Genomic DNA, 14,249 nt, shown 5'->3' with positions numbered 1-14,249 from the left:
CTTTTCCTGAATTATTTTGGGTGTCAGGAGCTTGACATCATGCCTCCCTTCTTCGCTATGGAAGTCTTTGGCAGAGATGCATCATAGATGCCTGTCCTCTTTCTTCAACAGAAGTCTTCAAAAAATCGCTAGTTTTTCCTCCAAATTTTTTGTCCTTGAAAGTGGACTTACCATTTCTGAAGATACACCCACATTCCATATTTATATGCCATATAAAAAGGGATTGTTTCCAGAACTGGCTTGTGCTGAATGAGAACAAAACCAGAGAGGAGGAAGATGCATGACTTGCAATAGGAAATCCGTGCTGAATAGCTTTTCAGAGTCCAAAAAGCAGCTTAAAATAGCCCAGCTTGTATTTTTGACTGATAGGAAAGAAGATAAGCCTGGGCAAGATGTGATTTCTCTTAACCTCCAATCAGAAGTTATAAACTTTGTAATACATAACCCACAACTCTTACACTAAGGAAAACATCCAAAAGCCCCAAGAAATCTAAGGAAACCCCCAAGGAAACAAACAAAACCATTAGCTTTTTTCTCAATGAGACATTTGATTAGCAAGTTCTGCGCAACGCTCCTACCGTATCTGTCCCTGACTACTTCTGACTGAGAGGCACTTCACTTTTTCTGAGGGCAAGCATGTCTTAATCCTCCAAGAAAGTTAAATCGAGAAGTCTGCTTCTATTTCACCACAGTGAAATAACCCTGCAGATGCTAAAAGCTCTTTGACTAGCGTTACCTCAAATTTGTCATGGGAAAGGAGCAAAGCAATGCAAACCATAATCTCTTTTACTACTTCTTATCTTTCCATATTCAATTCCCAGCAGGGTTAAGCTTCTCATCTGTATATATTTAACATGCAGTACAAATGCAAAGGTGACCAATAATTTAGTGTAACCTAGGTCAAAAATATTTTGTAATGATAGATGATTTTACATTTTACACCTACAAGCATAACTTTAACCCAGTAGAAACAAACCATGCATCAAGACCAAAAGCCAACATCGTAACCAAAATTTTCAGACGGCTCGGTGCTGTATCTGGTGGGAGGAGACCTTATTCTCCCCTTCCTGGGACTTTAGAGTGCTCTGGAAACAAATAATTATAAATTAGGTACAAATTATTTCAGATGTCTTATTCAATTTCAGAGTGCTAACAAAGATGCAGCAGGGAGGATAATTACATGTTATGTCAATTGTGCTTTCAGGTGATTTAGGAAAAGCATGACTGACTATGAGCAGGAAGATGGACAAAAGGTCAGATCCTTCTAGAAAGTTTCCATTATCAGCCTGGTACAAGAAGGGAGTTTATTTTTTTCTTTTAATGAAACCACCTTTTTCTACCATACTGAAAGTGATTTTGCTAATTAAACTAAGGGGTAAAGTGGTAGAGAAAAGAGGAGGAAGACAGACACTGAAACAGGCCTAAGCAACACCTGAACCTACTTGGAAAAATATTTTTAAAGAGTCATCCTTTGCCACAATTCTACCTTAAGCAAGTCCAGCTAGTCTGATAATAACTTCAGATAAATCAATCAACTTCCTCTCCTAGAAAAATCTGAGGTCAAGCCATCACTTGCCATTTGATGTTATCCTGACAACCTTAACTTTTACACATAAAGCTCAGGGAGAAGAAAAGAAAATTCATCAAAATATACAGCATCCAGAAGGAGAAAACTTTTTTAATGATCATCAAATTAACTATTAGACTTAACATACACAGAAGAGGAAATCTGGGAGCTGAAATTGCATTTCATTATTTCAAACCAATATACTTCAAGTATCTGTTGCATAGTCACTGCTGGGTTTGAGGGATTCCACACACACACCCCACACACCCAGCTGAAGGTGGAAGACATGGAGTTTGCTTTATTTGTGGGTTTGGATTAATTTTAAAGCACACATTTAAATATAATTATGGACCAGAACAACTTGTTACAAATCAAAGTGATTTTGGTAGATCCAGGGATAGATTTTCATTTTATTTTGTGTAGCTACTAGGACACAGAAATACAAGCCGCCCCACCCTACTTTTTTTTAAAAAAAGCACAAATAGCAAAGCTTCAGCAAGATGCCCCAATGCAGTCTAGATCAGGGCTGTAGAAGCAAGCTGTGTTGCTTGGACAGGTCCAGAAGCACTGGGTGTCTAAGAACACAGATAAGCTTGTGGGGTTTATACAGGGGAGCCTGTCCGAACCTGATAAAAACTACAACCACCATATAAATACAAGCTGTAACAGCCACAGACAGTTCAGATTTACCAAAGAAGGCTAATTAGATCACAGAATGGTCAGGGTTGGAAGGATATCACCTAGCCCAACCCCTGCTAAGGGGGGTCTCCCAAAGCAGGCTGCAGAGTCGCATCCAGGCAAGGTTTGATTGCTTCCAGAAAAGGAGATTCCACAGCCTCTCTGGGCAGCCTGTGCCAGTGCTCTGTCACTTCATTTCTCAACTAGCAGGGGAACATGTGATCTGCAGATTTACATGAAAAAAGCCACCTATTATTGTTAGCTGGTGGGGTTTGAGAGACCTCCCTTTACTCCTATAGACTCACTAAAAGTAATGTAGCTGAGACTTCATTCCCAGCCCCCCACCCCCAAAGATTCATCCCATTTTTATTCCCAGCCCATGGCTGCAGACTGCACCTAAAGCGTAAATCAGCGGGCGGTGCTGAAGGCGTTGAGCCACGTGCCAGGAACGCAGCACCATAGGATTGCACGGAGGTGGCGGAATAAGCTGCATCCAGGACTTCCCGAGCTCCCCATAGCATCCCACAGGAGCATTGTCCCAAAATGGTGGAGGACCACTCTCCATCGACCGCTGGTGGGTGCGGAGAAGGCTATCCAAGCAGCAGGAAATAATTCGACAGGAGTTCTACCATGTGCCAAAGGTCTGACAGCTCGCCAAGTCTGTGCCCCCAGTGCCAGGCTCTTGGCCCGAAGGGCATGTATGAGGGAGAGGGCTGTGGATTTTGGCAAACGGTGTGGGAGGAGGAGAAAGGTTGCTGATCAAGGATCCTTTATCTTAGTTCTATTAAGATATAGTTCGGCTACACTTACTGTGTCATTATATTCAGGTGCATGCAGTATATCATATCATACACATTAAATGGGAAAAAAAAGCTTTTTGAAGGTTAGCAGCATCTCTGATATTTTATCTGCACTAGAAACTATTCTGCACATAGCAACTTCCGTTTGCTCTGTGCCTCAAACAGTATTTTCTTCTGAGACAGAGGAAGTTAATTAAAAAACAATTTAAATGGTAGGGAAGGGAGACAGTTAATTTAACCCACCACAAAGTCAGCCTTCAACTTGAAAAAAAGGAAAAGCTCAAACCATGGGATGCTAAGCTTTACTGTACAAGACTCCAGTGTCTCAGCCCACGAGTAAAATGGGAAAAGTCTTTATTGCTGTTTTCCAGATGCATGGCCAGTGTCTCCCGAGACAAAAAATATCCAGCATATACTTTTCCTACTGTCCTTCTCTCCTTTCTTCCCCTGCTTTCAAACGGAAGCCTCCCAAACTATCTGCTTTTCTAAATGTCCTCTAGCCAGAGAGGCAAAAAGCACAGGCTTTACACCAGTCTTGAATCAAAAAGCATTTTGTTTCTTGCCAGAAGGAGCCCCACAGACAGCGAGATGGATTTCTGCATGGAGAAAGATGTGAAGTTCACGCCCTGGGGGAAAAACAGACATTTTTGTTCCAGCGAGTCAAGTTTAGTTATTACAGGCCACCTTGAATTTTAAGGCAAGCGCAGCTCCATAACCTCAGTTTTAAGAGGGTCTCTTCGCAAAGAGCTCAAAGCAGCTGCCTGGCAAGCAGAATGTGCTGCAGGGCTCCATGCATGCTAGACAAGACACAAACATATGGACAAAACACACTGTTAGTAAACGCAGTGGGTGGGGTTCAGCTCACCTAACTTTATCGGTGCAAAAGTTAAACACTTTGGTCACCCAGGCTCCATCTATGGTCAATAGCTAAGAGATGGATGTGTTCAGAGGATGAGTCATCCCACTCAGAGACAGATGTTCAAAATGTGTGGTATGAGCCTCGTTTAGACAAGACTTTCTTTCAGATGGCTAAATTTAGACTGAGTTAGTTCTATCCAACCATTAGCTCACCCGAAACCTGTGAAATCTTGCCCTTCTTACGTTAAGGCTGCAGGAGATTTGGTCATAGTCAGACATTAGCATTTCATCATCCCTGAATAGTCTGTTCAAATCCAGTCTTAATTCCATTCATGCCACATGCCATTTACCATTGGTGAATTAGTCATCCTGAAGATTTCTGAGGCAAATAGCAAATTCTCCTTTTCTACACCAGCATGTCCCAAACAACTTGATTTCTAAGAATACTGACTATCCCAATGACTCTGGATTAAGATCTTCAGGAAGCATATAATTTGTTCCATTCTGCAATATCACACATGCTAAAAACATAATAACCACCAGCTGGATCACCCATGACCCACTATTGCTCTCCTCTGATAGAAAAACTGCTGGAGAAGCAGGCCACTTTCAAGACCAAGGCAGGGTGAATATTTTCGTCTAGGTTCCTGGCCCTGCCAACAGTGATAACAGTTCAGCATTCTCCTCACTATCTCAGTGAGCAAAATACCCTTTTATTGAACCCAACTGTTTCAGGAAACTTATTCACTTCAGTGAGCTGCCCTCAAAGCAAACGCAGCCCAGGGAGCCTCAGGGCTTTGAAGCTCCACAACCACGTGCACAGCTCACCCTCTACAAAATTAAGAGGAGGAACAGCTTGGTGGGGAGGAGGAATTTTTATTCCTTTCTATTGTGCATTTGATTAATAATAATGTCTTTTCAAAGGGGTCAAGTTTTCCATGGAATAGAATGACTGAGTTTTAATCCAATCTCATGGACACTTCAGCATGCAGATGGCTGAGGGGCTCCAGCCTAGCCAGGCACTTATCCTGCAGCAAGCTGCTTGAGGGGGTGTGAGGGTTCACCTTTGCTTTGTTATGAAATGGGGTTTCTTTAGTGCAATTGATGTAATATAGCACTGAGAAGATACCACAGCTTATTATTTTAACCACTGACTACTTTATAGGAGGCCTCCCAGGAGATGAAAGCAAGTCTCCAGGAAGAAGTGGTGGAGGAGTTCTTTCTTTCTGTTCCTTCAGAAGCATCTTCAAGTTGCACAATTACTACTGCAAAGAGTGGGGGTGGTTGAACAGAGGCTCCCTGCACACTGACACAAAAGGAGGGTTTTTTCCCCCATTAAAAGCCAATTCTTGGCAGTGTGGGAATGTACTCTTCCTGACATGGCTTATGCCCATCCCTCCCCACCGCAAGCTATCCAGCAGTAGTTTTGGATCTGTGGACACCGGTGCTACAGGAAGACGCTTCCCCCCCGCCTCCTTCCCGCCCCCCCCGTTAAAAGTTGAATCCAGGTCATGACATGAATTACTCCAGGAACCAGAGCTGCACATTGAACCCGTGATGGATCACGCTGAGCACCGAAGAGAAAGTGCACAGCTGCTCCCACCCATCCTCAGGGTGCGGCCAGGGCAAACGCACAGTAACATAGAGCGATCAAATCCATTCAGGTAAGTTATCATCTCTGTTTAGCAAATCCACCTTTGAGAGGTCTGCTGACTCAGGTGCTCAGTATGTGCGAGCCAAATTCTGGCTGGCAGCAGTGACTGCAATTTCTCATCTGAGCGTACAGAAGAATCTGGCTGGTAACTGGGAAATTGTTGCAGCAAACAGACAGCAAAATCTTATCCTAATTTTGGTCAGAACAATTAAGGAGATGGATTAATTGCATAAAATTAATTAATAGTGCTTGAATCATTAAAATCCATTTTGGAAACATCCATACAGCTGTGAGATACATTGTATTTCACATCCTTTCTTTGCTTCTCTCTCTGGGAGAGAAAAAAAAAAAAGAAATAAAAGGAAAACTAAGTACAATACAAATGGCTCCCCCAAAAAATATCTAGTGACAGAAAAACTCACTTCTGGAACTGTTTTGGGGGAAGTAATTTGAGGAAAACTTATCTTGGGTCAGCTTTAACAATAAGAAAAAACAGTAACAGGGCAGTGCTGTGCTGCTGAACTTCAGGTTACTCCCAGTTTCCCAGCTCTGTTATTTGTGTGCTCAGAATACAGCCCTGTTGAAACCAAAGCACACTTGTGTCAATGCATCCATCTGTACTCTTCAAAATATTCTTTTTTTCCCCTTCTGCCCTTCCCTCCATCTTTCCACGGCCTTGAGCTCCAAGCAATGTGCTGTTTATTTTGGTTTTTCCCCCCCAACGACTTTCTTTTTACATTTCCTTCCTCTTAAAAGGAAGCGTGCAGGCTGAGAGACTTTCTTGTTCAAGTTTTAGAGTTCAGCCTCTCCGCCAGGGGCTGGCTGCTGCCGGCTTAAGCGGAATTTTCTCCTACTCATTTTCAGCTGGTCCACCAGTAACTCGGTGACCGAAGCACCCGTTGCTGGAGGAATCAGCGGGAGAGCCCCTGTTTTATCACATCCCCTGTTCAAACACACACACCAGTGAGCTGTAGGTTTAAACTGGCTGGACCCAGTTTGCTTCCCCCGTGAGGCCGGCGCTGTTGCAGTCATAGGGCTCCTGCACAGACAGCAGCGCACGTACAGTATGCCTGCTGCCCTGCCTTCCACAACCACATCACGCCCGCTGTGTGCGGATGCTCTCGCGTTGCCCGTGTGAGCAACTAACTCGGGAAGCCCCAGGTTCCCCCTGCAGCACATGCTGCTGTTCTCCATAGCACCCTCCCCATTGCCAGGATCACATAAACATAACCCCCTCCCTAAATTCACATGCCATGTGGGGGCTTTCTGGGGTAAAAATTTACAATCAGGGGACCACAGCAAGAAAAGACGAGGGGAGGGGGGGGGGGGAGAAAAAAAAAAAAAAAAAAAAGAGGCAAAGGGATGCCAATATTCTCTTAGGTAAATATCCCCTTAAGGAAACAGTTTCCTGCTAAGCTAAAGGTGCTCAGAACTATACAGCCCACACGCACATCCAGGTATTTGTTTATTCCCCCAACAGAGGTGCCGAGCCCAGGGTGGGAGCTCTGCAGTTCACTGCCTTTTCTGCTCCCACTGTGACTCCTTACAACACACCCAAGGGGCAGGGAAGGGAGGGTTTGCTTCATGTCAAACCACAACAGGTTTTCTGTTTAGGTGTTGGGTGTTTGGTTTTGGTTTGTGTTGGTTTTTTTTTTTTTTAATTTCTTTTATTACCTTAGCATGAGTTTACTTATATCACATGTACTGTGGCGAGGACAGGCTTCTTGGAAAAGCAGTGAACAGGTTCACGTACTGATGGGTGACCTCCATGCACAGTAAGAGCACTCATCGTGTTCTCTTGAGTGAATGTAAAAGCAAGCAGCTGTTTTTGAGCAGTTAACATACAAACACATCTAGCAGAAGAAGCGCTTCATTTCACTGTAAACAAAAATACCCTCACACTATGCATCAATATATGCTTAGTTTTGAGGCCCTAAAAGAGCAGGCACCGCAGAACTTGCCTGATCAAGTGGAGGCTGAAAAGCACCTCTTTGGACATATGAGAAGTCTGGTGGATCTCATCCCATCTCCTGTGAGAGATTCAGGAAAAACCGGTGAATGGCAAGTTCTTCCCTACCTCTGAATGTATCCTCCAAGCTACCAAAACTGCCAGCATCCTCAGCCCTAAGTCTACAAATCACTTAATTGCTATAACGATATTAATGCCTGCAGTTGATTACAGTCCACTAACTAGCAATAACTTCACCTACAGCCTTTTACAGGCTTCAAACATAGCGACTATGAATGCTCCTAGCAAAGAAACAGATCCCCTCCTTCTGGACACAACCACAGACATGAAGAAGTCCCATGATTTGGTTCAAGTGTTCAAAAAAAGTCATTGCACATTGTGAACAGCACTTAGAGGCCAGGGGTATTATTCTAATTGCAACCATAATCATACAGAAATTTCCTATCATAGGTCCTGTGGTTGCTAATAAACCAGTTTCTGATGAGGGGCAAGCACAGATGAAATACAAAAATCAGCACAGAATCCAAAACAGACAGGATCTGCCAAAATTTTATGCTCCCACTGCCCCAAGCTATGATCAATTTGATCCAAATAATTTGACAGATGCCAGTCCAACCTATTCTTAAAAACCTCAGCAATAGAGATGCCACATCCTTAGACCCATGCTTTGCTTTCCTCCGAGAAAGGCACTGGAGTCTCCTGTTGGAAATTAAACCCTCAACTTCTTGCTCTATTGCCTGTGGCCAGGAAAAAACAGCTCATTCCCTTAATCCTGCAAGAGAATTTTTCAGACTAGAGGACATCTTTCGTCCAGACTGCAGAAGCCTGTCCCCCATAAAACACAACTTTAAACGAAGTGTATGGAACAGAGTCCGTAAAACATAGCTTAGGAAAGCAGGACTATAGTAACAGAAATCAGGATCTCCCATTTCCATTGAAAAAAGTTCTTGGTTCAAAAATTTCCAAAGCAGGGTGTTAACTAAGCCTTTTTCCATTTTTCTTTGGTGATCAAAGGTCTCCAGACATTGCTCATTCCTGCCAACAACCTCTCCACTTTAACTGAGCCAGACCTTCTCAGGATCACTCAGACAAAACATCTTAAGCACCCCAAAGGGCCCTATCCACCAGTCAACACCTAACACAGCACTAGGCAACAGCCAAGAAGCCACTTTGGGAGACAGCTCAGGAAAGGGGCCAGCAGTGCCAGGGAAGGGGTCTGACAGCACCACCAGAGCCATGGACTTACCCCTCTACTCAGGGCTTCATAATCCTGTCTTCTTCTTTAATCTTTATCCCAGAAACACGTTACATTGCAGATCTCAACCAACTGGCACACCTAGGATCAAACACAAACCAGGGCTGAAGCTCCAGGGCTGAGCTTAAATGGGCTGGGGTCGCGGGCAGGGGTGAGGGAGGCCCCAGCTGAGGCCACCCAGCACCACGACACATGTCACCTGTGAACATACTTATTAGCTGTTAAACTCAGCTCTTACAGGTGTTTCCATCCTTCTCAATATCTGAGTTTTCTTAACTTAAATGTCCCATCTGTGTTAGCCGTTAAATACCCTATAAAATCTTTCTTTTCTTGAAAACATTTGCTGCACCCACAAACCTACTTTTAATTTTATTTGATTTGTCTATTAAAATTCATCAATGTTATGCTTCAATCATAAAACAATAGTCACAGATGAAGAGCTATCCTTAAGTTGAAATGAAGCTTTCAGGAAACAGTTTCCATTTAAGAAATGTTTAAAAAAAGAGCACTGGGAACAGAAAACTTAATAACATGCTTTGCTGCACTGTTATTTACTGTGCTTGAGTCTCACAGGCAGCTTTACTGGCTGACTTGTCTTCAAAGTCTGAGCTAGTCTGAAGTGACCCCTCACTTCTAATGGGCTCATAAAACTTCAAGCCAGCAGGTTCATATTCCATAAAAATCAATCTGCCTTTGAAGCACTGTAGGAGCACGTCGTCTTCTTTATCCTTCACCTGTGCTCGTGTCCCTGGCTGGCAGCATCCATCCTGATCATCTTGTTTGAACAGGTACTTTAAAAGCTCCTTTTGATGAGTGGAGGTCTGCAGCTCTAGTGAGACCCACAATAAATCACCTGCATGCAGTGGCTTTCCTTGGAGGAAATACTCCAAAGCAGTGATCAGCTCTGTTTTCCACAACTGCAGAGGCACGTAGTGGCACCAACGGAAATGTCGAAGCTGGTGGTCTGGGGGAGACCCTTAGGAGAAGGAGACCTTGGGAGGCCCCAGTGGGACTTCTCTGAACATAGCCTCAAAGCTAGGTCAGGTTGTGGTGAGCCTTCCCAGGTGAAGGTTTTAACATCTCCACGGATGGAGACTGCATTGGTGTCCAGTGCTGAACTATTTTCTCTGTGAAAAACTTTTCCCTTATGCCCAGATTTTCCCTGTTGCTGTGTGTGCCTGTTGCCTTTTGCCATCATGCTCTACAGCCCTGAGGACAGCAAGGAGTTCTTCCATATGTCCTCTCTGTGGCCCTCTGCACCCACCGTGAGCAGCTGGCACCCTTCCGAGATGCCTTCTGCTCCCTGATGGACGAGGGCTCCAGCCACAGCAAAGATCTGGGAGTGAAATGAACGGGACAAGAGGAATGTGCTGAGCTGCACTGGAAGAGACACTGGCAGCTATTACCATGCCAAGACAACGAAGAAATATTTTCCAAATTTTTTCTCTGTGTGTCATCTTTCCCTCCAAGACAGCCAGGGCATTTTCCTACTTTTCTGAACCACCTACAAAGTTGGTGTCTCCAGTCACGCTCTGCCACATGGCTTACTCTAACCATGTCTTCCTCTGCCCTTTATACCTTTTTTTTATTTTCCTGAGCTTTCTCTGGCTTCACCCAGGAAATTTCTCTGAAGCATCAAGAAGCGTGCTAACAAATGTGGGTCCACAGGTGTGCCCTCACTGCAGGGCACAACCACAAAGAAAGGCTCCAGACTTACTCAAAAAGTCTGTCTCCCACCTGAATCCAGCCTTTGACTTATACTGCCGACAAGTTTTTAATGTATCTTATGTACCCTGCAGAGTGAACAGGCCTGGGTAGACTGGATTGGCAGTAGAGTCCAGACCAGTTACCTACATCCAACTGGACACCAGCAACAAGAATAGTTGGTACAGAGTCTTGTATAGTCTTAGAACCTACATTTTTTGTTACAAATCGCCTGGTGTTTTCAAGGTGTGTTTAAACCTGCTTTAAAAGCAGTTTTACTGAAATGCAAAAGGAAATTAGTCTTTAGCAGACAAAAAAGGTGGCTGCATCCTATATCTGGAACCAAGCAGTGGAGGAGCTAATACTTCCCAAGAGTATTGGGTCACCCTTGGTACAGTTCAATCCTCTTGCAACTATTTGTAACTCTTAATATTGTCCATCCAATGTGCCTGTTTTATCCAGAGCTCTGTATATGAGGCTGACTGCATGTGTCTGAACCATTTGTTGAGGTAGTCCCACACAAGCTAAACAATGCCACAGGTATAAGAGGGACTTTCTGGAAACCGATGAGTCAAGGGGAGTTCATGTGCACGTATGGAAATGCAACTTCTGGGCAGTTTCTCAACTTCTATTAACAAAGCTCAGATAGGCCCCGATAAAATGGTGCTTCCAATGACCCTGCTAAAAAATATGCTGTCTGGTGACTGCTCAGTGCAGCACCTGCCCAACAGTGTTTGGGCTTGAATCCACTGAATGGCTGTGTTTGTCTTCTTTAGAGATCCATTTCTAGGAAAAAAAAAAAAAAAAAAAAAAGACAGCAGGAAAATAAAAACCTCTTTTGCACACATAAACCAAAGAGATAAGTCTTTCGCTCATTCTTGCACTAGTTCAGCACCAGTTTTCCCCTCTCATTTTTAAAATCAAAGACAATAAACTCCTTGAAACTCAGGTTTTGTTTAGCTTGATGAAACAACTAAGGAAACAAATTCATCATTAAAGCTGCAAAGCAGGGCTGGGCAGAATACTCATCTTCAAATATTTGAAGACTTAATTAGATAAACACTTGAATTACTTTAAAAAGGGATTAAAATTACGCTTCATAAGGAGAAGCAGAGGGTTCAAGATGGAATATCAAATGATTCTTTAGCAATTTAATAAATATTTCACTTGTCTTTACTTCAGTGTTAGATTTACCTAAATTCAAGACAAACGTCATGATGACCCTGGAAATCAGTCGAGAAAATCAACAGGATGCTGGGAAAAGACAGGTATCATCTAGCTGTGTACAGAAAGCCTGGGGGCCAAGACGCTAGCCCCAAAAAAAGTCTTGTGAACAGCGTGATCCAACATTTGGACTAGGTAGGCTTCAGAAAGGAAAGGGAAAATACTCCCTACAATTAAATCTACATGTAAATTAGTTGATGTCAGTCCTGAAACTAAAACAACGCTGTATGCTGCAAGGCATGCAAAAGAGAGCAAGCTCAGAGACCAGGCACAGCGTCTGGATTGCCCCCAGTGAAATAGCTGCTAGATTAGAAGTAAAGCTGGCCGAAGAACGGGGATTTTGTCTCATGAAAATAATATGAGGTTTTGACATTCTTTGTGAACGTGTCTACACGTGTACGTGTGCATGTCCAGCTTGGTTTGCACGTGTGCCGCGTCACTGCCCCCCGAAAAGGCAATGCACCCACAGCTGTGGGCACCTCCCAGTTGAGATGCTCCACTGGGTTGTTGGGAAGTTGCTCTTCCTTCCCACTGGGACTGGGGATATGAACCTCCTTCTCTTCTCTTTTACACAGCAAGGGAGCCAAATGCATCTTCCAGTTGCTGGGAATTGTATGTTATTGAATTTTTTTTTTTCTATTTCTACATGAACTTGCCAGATCCTCCAGCCCAGAGGGTCCATCAGGAACCACACTGGCTCCTCCCCACCCATGCACATATTTCCTTTTGGAGGAAGGTTTTCCCATTCCTCCCCATCTGTTCATGGAGAAAGATGGTGCACAGTCCCAAAAATCTGGTCCAGCCCCTGCACACATTTGGGGAGTGGGGCTGGATCCCACCTGCCCCACAGAGAGCACGCAGAGTTATGGCCACCGCGTGGTGTGACCACAGGGCTCATCCCATTTTTGAGGCACTTCCTGAGGAAGCTGCAAAGGATCCATTTACAAGAATTGAGCACCATTGAAAAAAATATCCCCCATTTTTTTTTCTCCAAAAGCAATGTGCTGCCTGCTTAGCTGCACTCCACAAATATCTGCCCACCAACATGTGGACTAATAGGCAAAAGAGAGAACGAGGAACTTCTCCAGGTTGCTTGAGTTGAGCGCAGTGATCACTGTGAAAAAAGTTAATTTCCTGAATGACAACAAAGCTTCCCATGCCTATGTTCTGAGAATTGGTTATGAAGAAAACCTTCCTCAGAAAGATTTCCAGAGCAGCACTGCATTCTGGAGAAGTGACGGTGAAGTTCAGAGGCATGTAAAAGTTTTGTGCTACACAACCTCCCTAAGACCCTGAAAGCCAGGATTGCTTTCCTGGCCTTAATGCTGCTGTGCAGTGCAAACCCCCCAAAATCACTTCCTCTTCATTCCTCAGCTTCAAAGTTGCAGCATGGAGCAACACCAGACTTCCTTGTGACCCCATGGGGACCTACACAGTGGTACCCCGGTGCCACTGCACCAGGCTGCATGGATGGAAACAGCTCTTGCATTTTCTGTAGGCCATGATGACAATCCAACATTCAGAAGATTTTAGCGAGGAGATAAAATGCAAAAGATTGGTTTTCCACACAAAAACTCCTTTGGAGTCGTTCACCTTGTGTTGCGGACTGTTCAAAATGCCAGGGGTGAACAGGTTAAACAAGGGGAACCCAACACAAGCTCCACAGCCAGGGCTGTTTCAGAAGAGTTTAATTATTTTTTGTGGTTTTCCCTCAAAATCCTCCATCTGAAGTGCAGATGATCTGCAATTGCTTTATCCTGCTTTGTCAGCCTCTTCTCCCAGAGTGAACAGCGCAGGATATTGCTCTGATTAAATCCATTCCACTTGGTATGAGCCTCTGGAGGTCATCACTGAAAGTATATCTTTCACTTCTACTTTCAGCCTTCTGGCTAGTTATTTAACGGATTTATTTAACTTATGTCTGTTTTTAACTGTAGCTCTACCTGACCTTGCTGGTGATGTTACCACATCATGGTGAAAACAAGGGTTTGCACTTGATGTAAGAATTGTAAAAGCAACGGTCCAAAAGCCGAAGGCTGGTGTTTCATTTATATAGCGCAAGGAATACAAACCCTCCTGTATCGCTCATCCATCGTTCCCAGTCATTGCCTCCAAGTTATGACATTGCCCAAACTCCCCATCACTGCAGCACTACAACTTGTGCGGTTTGTGTTGCCCAGAGGAACACACCTGATATAAAAAGGATTTTTCATTAGCCTAACTAAAATTCTGAAAGTCAAATTGCAGCGTTCCTGTTTGTCCTGTTACAATGATGCCAACATAGCATCCCTTGTCCTGTGCTGGCTCTCCTCTGCCGGGGTCACCAAATAGCCCAATAACCCCTTGCTGCTACTAGCTGTCGGCTGAGAAATACGGCCGTGTGACACTGCTGCATTGTGAAGCCAAGCAAAAGCTACCACAAAGCCAAGAGTGGTCACCTGGTCTATGGAAAAATGCTTCTGTAACAGAGCAAGCTGAAAGCAAGCTCTGGGTGGGACGTGGTGGACCTGGATGAGACGGAGAGGTCGGCCAGTGCTTAG

Source organism: Falco biarmicus, chromosome 11, assembly GCF_023638135.1.
Source record: "Falco biarmicus isolate bFalBia1 chromosome 11, bFalBia1.pri, whole genome shotgun sequence".
Lineage (NCBI taxonomy): Eukaryota > Metazoa > Chordata > Aves > Falconiformes > Falconidae > Falco > Falco biarmicus.
The sequence above is the reverse complement of the archived record's forward strand: the minus strand, read 5'-3'. Positions refer to the sequence as shown.